Source organism: Electrophorus electricus, chromosome 18 (genome assembly GCF_041902795.1).
Source record: "Electrophorus electricus isolate QZ-2024a chromosome 18, ASM4190279v1, whole genome shotgun sequence".
In the NCBI taxonomy this organism is placed as follows: domain Eukaryota; kingdom Metazoa; phylum Chordata; class Actinopteri; order Gymnotiformes; family Gymnotidae; genus Electrophorus; species Electrophorus electricus.
The window spans coordinates 1,878,499-1,890,748 of NC_137514.1; the positions used below are offsets into that span (position 1 = coordinate 1,878,499).

Sequence of the window (12,250 nt, forward strand, 5' to 3'; positions counted from 1 at the left end):
AAGTGCGTCTGCTAGATGCATTAAGCCTTCTGTCGCATAATTCTTCACTTACATTGAACATCTGGTGTCTGTGTGCGCCTGTGCCGGAACACCTCTGGTGCTGGACTTATTCCCGCTGGCATTCTTGGCTTCCAAAAGATGTTGCGAGGTTGTCAAGTACCTTGACTTGTCTGTCAGCTTATCATAGTGGAATCTGTGCATCACATCACATATGCTGAAAACTCTAGCTTTGGCCAGGTATAGTAAGACCTCATTGAGACAGAATTTAACATTAAGAGACTATGAAACTGACATGGAAATGTACAAATATCTATGTAAGTACTTATGTAGCAATAGGTTTCCTGTATATCTGTTCTGTCTGTTTCTACCATGATTATCACAGGATGTCAAGAAGATCAGCCCAGACTATTCAACTCCTTGCAACAGGTTCCAGATCCTCACATGGGACACCCAATTGCTCCCAGGTCAGCTACATAATATAATATAGAGATAATTATAATATAGTAATTCCTCCAGTGGCTCCTGGGTCTGCCCCTGGGCACCCCTCCAGTGGCATTTGCCTGGAACAGCTGTAGAGGGACTCGACCAGGGAGCGCCATTTTAAGATTCACTATCCACCTCAATTGGCTCCTCTCAGATGTGAGGAACATTGTCTCTACTAAGCACGAAGCATTCCCGGGTTGCAGAGCTCCACACCCTATTATGCAGTGAGAGTCCTTGCAACGAAACCCAATTTACATTCATTACACTTACTACTTTCATACAGAGAATGAACCACCCAAACAGTGACACATACTCTAATCCTGAATCACCTCCCACAACTTATGCTTTTTTCCCAAGTCTGCAAAGCACACATGGGTTCGCATGCTCCCATCATCCCTCACAAAGCTGTACCACAAAGAATAGCTTTCTATGCCACACCCATGCATATAAAACTTAATAGTGTTCCCTTTGAAATGCAAAAAAAAAAAAAAGCAGTTTTAAAATAAGTAGGACTTAAAACATTGGGTGCAATGATGTGCTAAGCAGAGCAGTGGTCATTTGTTTTGGTCATAGTCAGTTAAACAGGTTATATTTACCACCTGCATGGCTACTCCTGCCACTGTCACGGGCCATCAGCCTACTAACCACCAGCACTTGTTCTCCTCCACATATCCCGGCTTTCCCCTGGACTGTTTACACTTCTTCAGATCTGGTCCTCTTTTTGAGGCCAGTTTATTGTGCGTCTGAGCTCTTCCATTTCCTGCAGAGCACTCCGCCCTTCTACTGTGTACGTGACTCTGGGCATTCTTATGTTTCTTTCCTTCGTTTTGCTACCATGAAGTTGCAGAGTAAAATCTGGAAATGTATTATAGAAAATATTACAATAGAATGGACCCCTTAGTTATAGTGTGAAGATTTAAGACAGATTATTATGTTTGTGAAATATGCACAGAAATGAATCATTTAATTATGTCAAAGAGTTCACAAATCCAAATAATTGCTTACCCTGCCCCAATACACCTGACCTATCAACTAATTCCAGTCCTGGGAAGAGGGCCCAGGCTGCTTAAAGCCAGAAACGAGAGCCTGCTGGGGGCTCACCTAATGAGGTGAATTAGGTTGAGCAGAGCAAAGAAGGTACTAAATTGTAAGTGAAGTTTGATTACCTTATTGCAGTGGTAATAATATTCCTAATATGCTGAGCAGTCCATCTGTATGTTGTGTGTCATCAGCCATCCTTCTGGAATGCTACCTATAGGGTTTAGAGCCAGCCCAAGTGAACTGCTGCCAATAGAGGATGCCTATCAGTTGACAACTGACAATAAACAGGTTAAGATTTGTCCAATCATCAGAATTCTTGGTCAGTATGTCCATTTGCATGAGCCTGTAAAATTTCCAGTGGAATGGCCATGGGGATAGGGGCACCATTCATAATTTTTCATTTAGTTTTGTTTTGTGGTTTTGTTGCAATGTTGTAAAAACCAAATAATGTTCTATCTAGTGTAAAGACAAGTAATGATAGCAAACCATACATTTCTTTAAACCAAAGTTGCAGTTATTGCAGACATGTGACAATATACTAATTATTTCTTGTTCAGAGCTTACAAACTGTCAAACACAATTTGAATATGCACAACATTAACTTTTCATCTTGATTACTATAATGTATTTTCCATGTTTTACCTTTAATTTATATGAATATAAGCTACTGTTTTTCACAGAGCCTTCAGCTCAGTGTGAACATTCTCAATTTTCTAGCCAATCAGTGAAGGCTCCAGCTGAAGGAAGGGTGTGCAGAAGGTGCACATGTTGTAACAGGGAAGTAAGTGCAAGTCTCTGGAGCATCCAGGTAGCCTTTTCATTTCAGCAGGAGATATAGGAGACAGAGGAAAAGGTCTTTGTCTCCAGCAAAAAAAAAGGAAGTCAACCAGGGAGGAAGAATCACAACAAAGGGGCGTGGTTACAAAGTATACCACATGACTCATGGGGGGAGGAGAATTCCATGACATTTCTGCATTTTTTCTAATGCTTCCCATGAAGTAAATTTTGCTGTCTGTATCATTTGGAAACGTTCCCACAGCAGATTGATATCTGTGCCAGAGGTAGAAACCACATTTATGACATATAATTCCTGCCTTGGCACACTGCCAAAAGGAGGATTTGCTTCTGATATCATCAACTGAAAACAAAGAAACTGATTTAGTTTGAAGCATATTATAGTTTTGTCTGAAGCAAAATGATCACAAATCAAGTAATTATGCAAAGAGGAGAGCTACAGTATTCTTTGTTTAGAGCTTTCAGGCATGTGTCCTCCCACAAAGTGGGAGGAATACAGCATGGGCAGATGTGTAGTGTTAATGAAGACGGATCAAAGTTGCTCAGTGATAGGCTGTGTATTATACAATAGACAGCGTGAGATATATATATACACAATAGACATTGTGACACTACAATATAACATAAAGAGTGACCCAACCTTCTTTACACTACAGGAATTTTACTTCCTTAAAAAGTTCTCAAAGTCACACAGCTCTGTGCTGAAATGTAACTTTTTGGACATGTTTGAGTATTGCACATCATCCTTTCACTCTTGCCTTCTGTGTGTACAGGATGTAATATGTAATCACAGCATGTGAACTTGTTCACTTTAACACACTGAAGTAGACACTTGGGACAAGCTATCCATTCATATCCAGGCTTATTTTCCCTTCATTTAGGTTCCATTTCAGCTCATCTAATACAGAAGAAAATTTCAAAAAACAAAAAAATGCCTTTGATTTTTGGGGTGTATAATGTGTATGCAGCAGATTCATTTTCAGTCATGCTCTACATTTCCTTATTCACCGGGGTCTTGTCTAATAAATTGAACAGTTTTGAGTGTACAAATGAAATAACTAATTCGCTACACAGTATTTGCCACTAGGTGTCCTAGACATCTCCACCTCTGCAAAGGCGCACAAAGTCATCAGTCACTATACATCGAGTTTGCATGATTATTTTTGCTAAAACTTCACAACATAGTGAGGCAAGTTAATAAAAGACTTTTATTTTTCTCCAAAAGACTTTCTGGTTTCTCCTACCACAATTATTTCTTTCTTTTCCACCATCTGACACATAGGTCTCCAGACGCATCTCAGCATGCTTGACATTGCGTCACGGATGACAGCCCACAACTTGAAGGTCAACTCCAGTAAAACTGAGCTTCTGTACATCCCAGGTACTCCCAAACCTTACCATGACCTCACAGTTTCGTTTGAGAACTCCATGGTATCACCATCCGAAGCTGCCCGTAGCCTGGGCATAACTTTGCACAACCAGTTGTTGTTCTCAACTCATGTTTCAAATCTAACCCGGCCTTGCAGATTTCTCCTTTGTAACATACGAAGGATTCGCCCCTTTCTCTCGCAGGAAACTACCCAGGTGCTTGTGCAGTCTCTTGTGATCTCAAAGCTAGACTACTGCAACTCGCTACTTGCTGGTCTTCCTCTAAGAGCCATCAAACCTGTACAACTTGTCCAGAATGCAGCAGCACGACTGGTCTTCAATCTTCCGAAGTTTACACATTACTCCACTGCTGCGCTTCCTTCATTGGCTCCCTGTAGCTGCATGCATCAGATTTAAAACCTTGATGCATGCCTACAAAGATAAAAATGGTTCAGCCCCTTCATACATAAAGTTGATGGTCAAAGCCAGAGCCGTACCTCGAGTACTTCGAACCTAAAGTGCGGCTTGGCTTGAAATACCTTGCTTCAGGTCTCATGGACGACAAGCATCGAGACTATTTTCTGTCCCAGCTCCAAGATGGTAGAATGAACTCCCGCTTGCTGTCCAGACAGCAGAGTCCCTTGCAGTCTTCAAACGCAGACTGAACACCCATCTATTTGCAGAATATTTAAAGGACAACTGACACTGCTCCCTTATTGACTTATTGTACTTATTGTACAATAATGTACTTGTTACATTACATTATTACAGTAAATTAATGTTCAAGTACTTGTACTTGTATAAGTACTTATTGTACTTATTGTTTATTATTATGTTGTTTAACAAACTCTAGCACTTATTGTTTCTAGCACTTATCATTGTTTAAGATAGACCTTATGTATTTTTGGACTTTTAGGTATCAGCATTCATTCCTGTATTCTACAGTATTCTAGTTCATTGGTATGTTTGATTCTAACCTACTGTACTGTACTAGGATATATTCTATGAGTAAACGACAAAGCACTTTTGTAAGTCGCTCTGGATAAGGGTGTCTGCTAAATGCCGTAAATATAAATGTAAATCCAGTAATAGCACTACTTCCATTACATAATGTTTCTATTTTTAAAAAACCACCTTTAGTAGAGAAATTATGTAATATTTTGGAAAAAGTAGAAGAATTACATATGTTTGCTGAGATTATAGAAAAAAAATGTAATTTCTCAAGCAATGAAAAAATGTCTTGCCTCCACAAGTGCAAGTGTTGAAAGGAAGAAATTAAACAGATTAAAGTTATGGTTAGAAATAATTTTTTCTACATTTTCAGTTTACAGAATCTTTGTAAGAAGTTGTATGTATTTTACATATTTTTTATTATCTTTTACAGAATCGTTTTATGTCCTGGCAGATAAAATAAATTTTTTTTTTCTGTACACTAGCAGAACCTTTACAGAATCTTTCTATGCTCTTAAAGAGAATATACATATTTTTTCTGTATTCTGAAACCCTAATTCTATATGGGTTATGCAGTTCTACAGAATTTACACATATTTTCAATATGCTGTCATAACTTTTACAGAATCTTTCTTTTTCTTTACAGATAAAATATGATTTTTTTTCTATATTCTGTAACCCTAACTTTAGTATCCAATACACAGGGAGGATCCAAATAGCCTGACTTGCCCCACTGGAGACCTCTGGAGTTCAGGTAAAGAACAGACTTGTATTACAGAAATTTTACAGACTGAAGTTGAGTGAAGGAAGTTCATTCCATTTGCCCATGAAAGCAATCCTGATTGTTCTCTTGAAGTCATCGTCAAAGTTCATTTTTTGTTGTTTGCATTTTAGCTGTTAAGAAAACATCGATAAATTTATTTGTGTAGTGCACTTTTTAGCATTAGTTCTCAAATCAGTTCTCATTTTGTTCTTTTCCAGGTCTCACTAGACCTGAATAAAAAAGTTTGCATTAGGTAAGTGTGTATCTGGTATCATACATGTAGGAAGGTAAATAAGTATATTAGTGGTTTCATGGAGTAGTTTGCATATGTATCTCTGTGTTATTTACTGTTTTAATGAAGGTTTTACCAAGATGCAGTTATCGATGAATAGAGACCGAACATTTACAGAATGTTCCAGGTTGGAGTTGGCAACATAGAATTTGTCCAGTGTTTTTAAGCAGTGGCACATTGCTTCAACAACTCTTTGTCTCTCTCTCATCCGGAGATAGAGTGTTCTTAATTTTGAACGCATCAAAATTAACAACAAGCAAAAGAAATGAAGTTGTGGACAAAATCACAAGCTTATTACTTATGTGTGTGGCTACAGATGACTGTATGTCTATCATGTTTGTGTTCCCGCATAGCCGCGCATGGACCCAGGCCATGGAAACATACGGTTAGGTTTTGAGAATCTGAAATGACTTCCCCCATTGCTGTCCATCAGGCGGTATGGTTGTATAGGAAGGTCAAGGGTCATGTACGGGCTGGCGCCACTGGTCTTAAGGTTTCTCATTTTAAACTCTTAGTTTTAGGGTACAGTACAGGTACAGTAAATATGCTTTCATGTGTACTTTAATGGTCAAAGTGTGTTAATAATTGCTGTTTTGAGATGAGTTAGCAGTTCTTTTTCTGTACTCACCCAGAGGCTGACTGTGATCAGCTCCGCTGCGTCCAGATCCACCCTGTTGGGTGGATTCCTCCATTTCTCGAATTAACTTAGAAGACACAAATCAGTTCAATATAGTAAATAAAAAGGAAAAAAAGAGGGAAATAAAACAACTGGAACACAAAAGCATATTGAGATATTGATATTTGGGGAGAGGTGATAATTGTCTTTTAAGCCATAATAGGTGGGAACATTTTTATCACACTAATGTCACCTGAGCACTTAGTCCGCATATTTCTAAATGAAAAGACAAAGTTCTTACAAACAATATAAAGCACACAATTACATATGGGAAAACAGTTGCATTTGTCATTAAGAGAAGCACTACTTAGAGATAGAAAGCACTACTTATTACACAAATGTCATAACTGTCCTAATATTAGTAGCTCAAACAGTCTATTACACACACTGTAAACATTAAATATCTGTCTTGAAGTTACAATGAAATGACTTCCGGGCACACTGAAAATTGTTTTTCACACACACAGCCACACCCATACATGCATAAGCATAGTGCAACTCTATGTTTACACACCAGTGATTGAATGGGCAAGTTTAAATGATTATATACAAATGTAAGAAGTAGGCTATTTATGTGAAAATGTTTAATGTGTATGCACAAGTGTTTCATATGTATGTGCAAGTAGTGTGCGTGTGCGCTAGTGTTTCCCTGATTTCTCCCTAAACGGCCCCTCATAGTTCAGTAGTAATGAGGCTAGTTAGATTTTGCTCAGAATTAAGTACACCTTGGAATGTTATATGTATCACAGTCTCTGTGAGCCATACATGGTTAATCGAACCAGGTTGAGGAACCTGTTAGAGTCACTGCATTAAGCCCTCTATTCACCAGTACACTGTAATGATCTAGAGGCTTTTTATTCACCAGTACACTAATCTAAGCACTCTATTCACCTGTACACTACAGTGATCTAAACCCTCTACTCACCAGTATACTGGTCTAAGACCTCTATTCACCAGTACGCTGTAATGATCTAAGCCCTCTATTCACCAGTACACTGATTTAAGCCCTCTATTCACCAGTACACTGATCTAATTCCTCTATTCACCAGTCCACTGCAATGATCTAAAACCTCTATTTACCAGTACACTGATCTAAACCCTCTATTCACCAATACACTGATCTAATCCCTCTATTCATGAGTACACTGCAATGATCTAAGACCTCTATTCACCAGTACACTGTAATGATCTAATCCCTCTATTCACCAGTACACTGTAATGATATAAGCCTTCTACTCACCAGTACACTGACCTAAGCCCTCTATTCACCAGTACACTGTAATGAGCTGAGCCTTCTATTCACCAGTACACTGAACTAAGCCCTCTACTCACCACTACACTATTCACCACTACACTGATCTAAGCCCTCACTTCACCAGTACACTGATCTAATCCCTCTATTCACCAGTCCACTGCAATGATCTAAGACCTCTATTCACCAGTACACTTATCTAAGTCCTCTTCTCACCAGTACACTGAAGTGATCTAAGCCCTCTATTCACCAGTACACTACTGTGATCTAAACCCTCTATTCACCAGTACACTGTAATAATCTAAGCCCTCTATTCACCAGTACAATGATCTAAGACCTCTATTCACCAGTACACTGCAGCAACTGCACCGTCTTTGACCGCAAGACCCTCCAGAGAATAGTGAGAACAGCTGAGAAGATCATTGGGGTCTCTCTTCCCTCCATCACAGACATCTACACAACACGCTGCATCCGAAAAGCCATGGTGAAAGACCCCAAATACCCCTCACACAAACTGTTCACCCTTTTGCCATCTGGAAGAAGGTACCACAGCATCCGGTCCCGCACCTCCAGACTGTGCAACAGCTTCTTCCCAGAAGCCATTAGACTCCTGAACTCTGGCTAACTTCAATCCGAATTCAGATTCCAAAAATTGACACTTTTATACATACACACATGCTTATACACAGTCACTCACACACATACATATATACATATCCATATACTACACATTGTTTTGCATCGGATTAGTCGAACTTCACACAAACAATATGCACTCCTGTTGCAGTCTTGCATATTATCCTACTTGCTGCTAGAGTACTGTACTAAACCAGCACTGTACTCTGAAATGTTCTTGCTGCTACCGGTGACTGCTATGTTCAGTATAGCATGTCACTGATTCCTATGCACAACCCACTTTACATATTCCCAGTGCTGTGTACTGGACTAAATAATTGCACTGTCTATCTGTATTGGACTGTCACTGTCTAATGGCACTGTCTATCTGTATTGGATTGTTTGCACTTGTGTAACGTGTTGTCTGTTGCACTGTTGTTTTCTGTTGCAACATGGTCCTGGAGGAACATTGTCTCATTTTTGCTGTGTACTTGCATATAGCTGAAATGACAAAGCAACTTTGAACTTTGATTCTGTCTGCAGATCTGCAGGTTTGAAACCCCGCTAGGTTTATTGTGAGAAGCAAATTGCTCGACAGAACCACAGATGCGTGGAAATCTTCTCATCTCTGTGAGATGAATGACACAGGGCATTTATTTACTTATCTCCACACACATTAAAGTGCAGTGATGTCTTGTTTTTTCACACAAGAGGAGGAAGTGAAGGAGCGATAGTGTGAGTGAATGTGTGTGTGAGTGAGTGAGTTATTACTGAGAATTGACTGTTGTAAACACATTACAGAATTATCTTACTGAATTGCTAATTCAATACTGTAATTATTATTCTATTATTCCTCTCTATGATTCCTCTAGTAATGCTGTGAGGCAACATTAGTGTGGGCTGAATTGTTAGTCGTGATGTGTGTAATATATATGATGTTACTTAGCACAGCTTTAGCTTTGTGTCCAGCTGGAACTTCTCCTGTTAGAATAGAGGAGCAGTACTGCATCCCCCTCCTAGAAGGTGGTGTTGGACAACCTAAGTACTTACAGTACGTTCATACTGTATAGTTGATTCTCCATGAATATGACTGCATATGAATGCCTAGCATTTATAGTGATGGAATTATTATTGTTCTATATGTTCTGTTCTCTCTTCCAGACCATACTTCTCATACTTCTGATAATATACTTCCCACTTCATATCATCCACATACTTCTCATGTCATACACCTCAAATACAGAACCTTCTGTCTGTAAGCAACAACCCTGAGTCTGTACATTAATGTGCTTAGTGAATGTGCTAGTGTTGGAACATCCATCGTTTAATATCACCACTAACACTCCTGCGTTGTGACCGACACTCCGAAGGAGGACGAATCACCCCTTAGAACCTGTCCCGCTATTCAATCCACTTACCCCGAACAGAGTGAGGTATGCCACTGTACAATTATCCGGTCTTGGGGAAGTTGGACTTATGATCTGTGATGTTTTCTGAAGCAGTTCACGTCATCATATGGAATCTGTAGGGGACTTCAAGTCACTTGTTTCCTTGGTAACATCAAAAAATGATACCGGAAGCAAGACGTGCACAGTTACCTCTGTTGCTCATGATTACGTTTTTAATAACCACCGCTGGCACTCGGAGGCGGAAGGAGATTATTTCCTAATCCCATCCATCAGCTCTTACCCCGCAGGACCGGTTACACACCCACACTTCATCCTTCTCCAGAACTCCACGTCTCACCTGCAACTCTCTAGACGTCGCTTAGGTATGACGTTTTTACGTTGATGTGCGATGCGTTTGGGACTCAAGGGTCGTGAGATGGCACTGTACATGCAACAGCAGTGTCTCACATCTGACTAACCGGGCCCCTGTGACCGTGGCTCAGACCCCGGTAACCGGCCTGATCTTGGTGGCTGTCACACATAGTCTATTCTAATGAGTGCAGCCCTGCGCTGTAGGCTAAAGGCCACACTTAGGCAAAATGACGTGAAGACTGTAGCAGGGAAGTGGGGCTTAATGGACTAAGACCCCGTAGGCCTGTTTAGAGACTTATTCATTAGTTCAGCATATCTTTCACAAAGCACGTTCTGTAATTAAAGTAATTGGAATAATCGGTGCTGTTTACATGCTGAGCCACGTAGTTTGGTCATAGATCAGTCTTAACAGTTCAGTGGTAATGATTAGTATTAGTAAACAGGTTACAGACGGTTATTGCTGTGTGTGTGTGTGTGTGTGTGTGTGTGTGTGAGAGAGAGAGAGAGAGAGGGAAAGAGAGAGAGAGAGATTTGGAAAGAGCAGTTAGGAGACAAAGTCGCAATAGATCCTTGTGTTAGTTTCAACAACATCGATTACAGCATAACATCACAGTCACCACAGAAAGGATTTGATGGAACACACACATGATAAACAGGTTTTTATCTCTAGCTCTAAATATTTATCTGATGAGAGGTAATGTAGTTGTGAGGTAGTAATGTGAGGCAGCGTAATGTAGTTGTGAGGTTGTAATGTGAGGCAGATTAATGTAGTTGTGAGGTAGTAAAGTGAGGCAGAGTAATGTAGTTGTGAAGCTGACTCTCTCTCTTCTCTTCTCTCACTGTCTCTCCTCTCACTCTCTTCTTTCTCCTCTCACTCTCACTCCTTCTGTTCAGTTGAGCTCATCTACTACCTAGAGTGTGTACATGATGTGTGTATGGGTATTCCCCCAGTCTTTGAATACATACAATATTTGTACACATAATGTACTCATATGAACAGACACACACGCAGTGCAGTTAGAGCATTAGCCTAAATGTTTTAGGTGTTTACTGTACAGGTTGTATTTAATAATAATGTTTCTAACCTATCACATCTTTTTACAAATACAATACCGTGTTTCTAACCTATCACATCCTTTGTAAATTAAGGTCATTTGTAGGGTCATACATGTTAAGAGAAAGAATGCTCAGGTCTGTGAGTCCTAACATTTGGAGCTTTATTTTCACATTACAAGCAGGGGGGGAACCCCCTTTGCCTCATGATCACCTGAGAGACAGATGCAGACACTTAACAAAATCCCAGATTAGAAGTAATGACGTGATGAGAATACATTAATAATGTGTAGCTTTATTCAGTGTTACTGATTAATAGCCCCTACCCTCCAGGATAACCCTGAATGTGAGGCAGAATAAAGTAATTGTGAAGTAGTGATGTGAGGCAGAGTAATGTAATTGTGAGGTAGTAATGTGAGGTAATGTAATTGACAGGTAGTAATGAGAGGCAGAGTAATGTAGTTGCGAGGTTGTAATGTGTGGCAGAGTAATGTAGTTTTGAGGTTGTAATGCCATACACACACAAACAGTGCAATTAGAGTATTATGAGAGCACAAGCGTTTTAGGCATTTACTGTACAGTCATATTTAATAATAAACAGATTTAAAATGGTAAACCAACGTAATACGTAGGTTAACTATACAAAATGTGCTTTAATCTACCAGACTTTAATTAGATTTTAGAGGCTGTTGCTTTAGTAAGACAGTTCGGCACTGCTCTCCCCTTTACATCTCGCCGGCTGCTGCACTCCTCTGATGTGCAACTTATTCTCACGTGTGCTTGTCACATGTGGATGTGACTGATAGCAGTGGTAGCTCAGTGGTTAAGGTACTGGACTTGTAATTGGAAGGTTGCTGGTTTAAGCCGCACCACTGCCACTGTTGGGCCCCTGAGCAAGGCCCTTAACCTTCAATTACTCAAGTTGTAAGTCGCTTTGGAAAAAGGCGTCAGCTAAATACCGTAAATGTAAACAATAGCGTTGTGCTGCCATCTAGTGGTCAATGTCTGGTAAAACCGTATCCTGCCATCGGTTTTTACAGAGAAGTGCCACGAATTTTTTAACAACAAAAACAGAAGTGACATAAAAATTGCACAAAACTGGGGAGATCAGCATGGAGTAGACAAATTTTGCTGAACAATCCCAGTCTCACGCGCAGCCGTTATTCTCCAGTTTGTGTTTTGGAGAGTCGCCTCAGGTTAG

General features: G+C 39.9%; 1 long non-coding RNA gene across 1 annotated transcript; it reads left to right on the top strand.

The window, feature by feature from the left end:
- Positions 1–5,355: 5,355 nt before the first annotated feature.
- On the top strand, positions 5,356–8,237 carry LOC145652076 (uncharacterized). Its single transcript, XR_014118273.1, has 3 exons — positions 5,356–5,392; positions 5,620–5,654; positions 7,943–8,237. It is a non-coding gene; the product is annotated as an uncharacterized LOC145652076 (long non-coding RNA).
- The last annotated feature ends 4,013 nt before the right edge of the window (positions 8,238–12,250 follow it).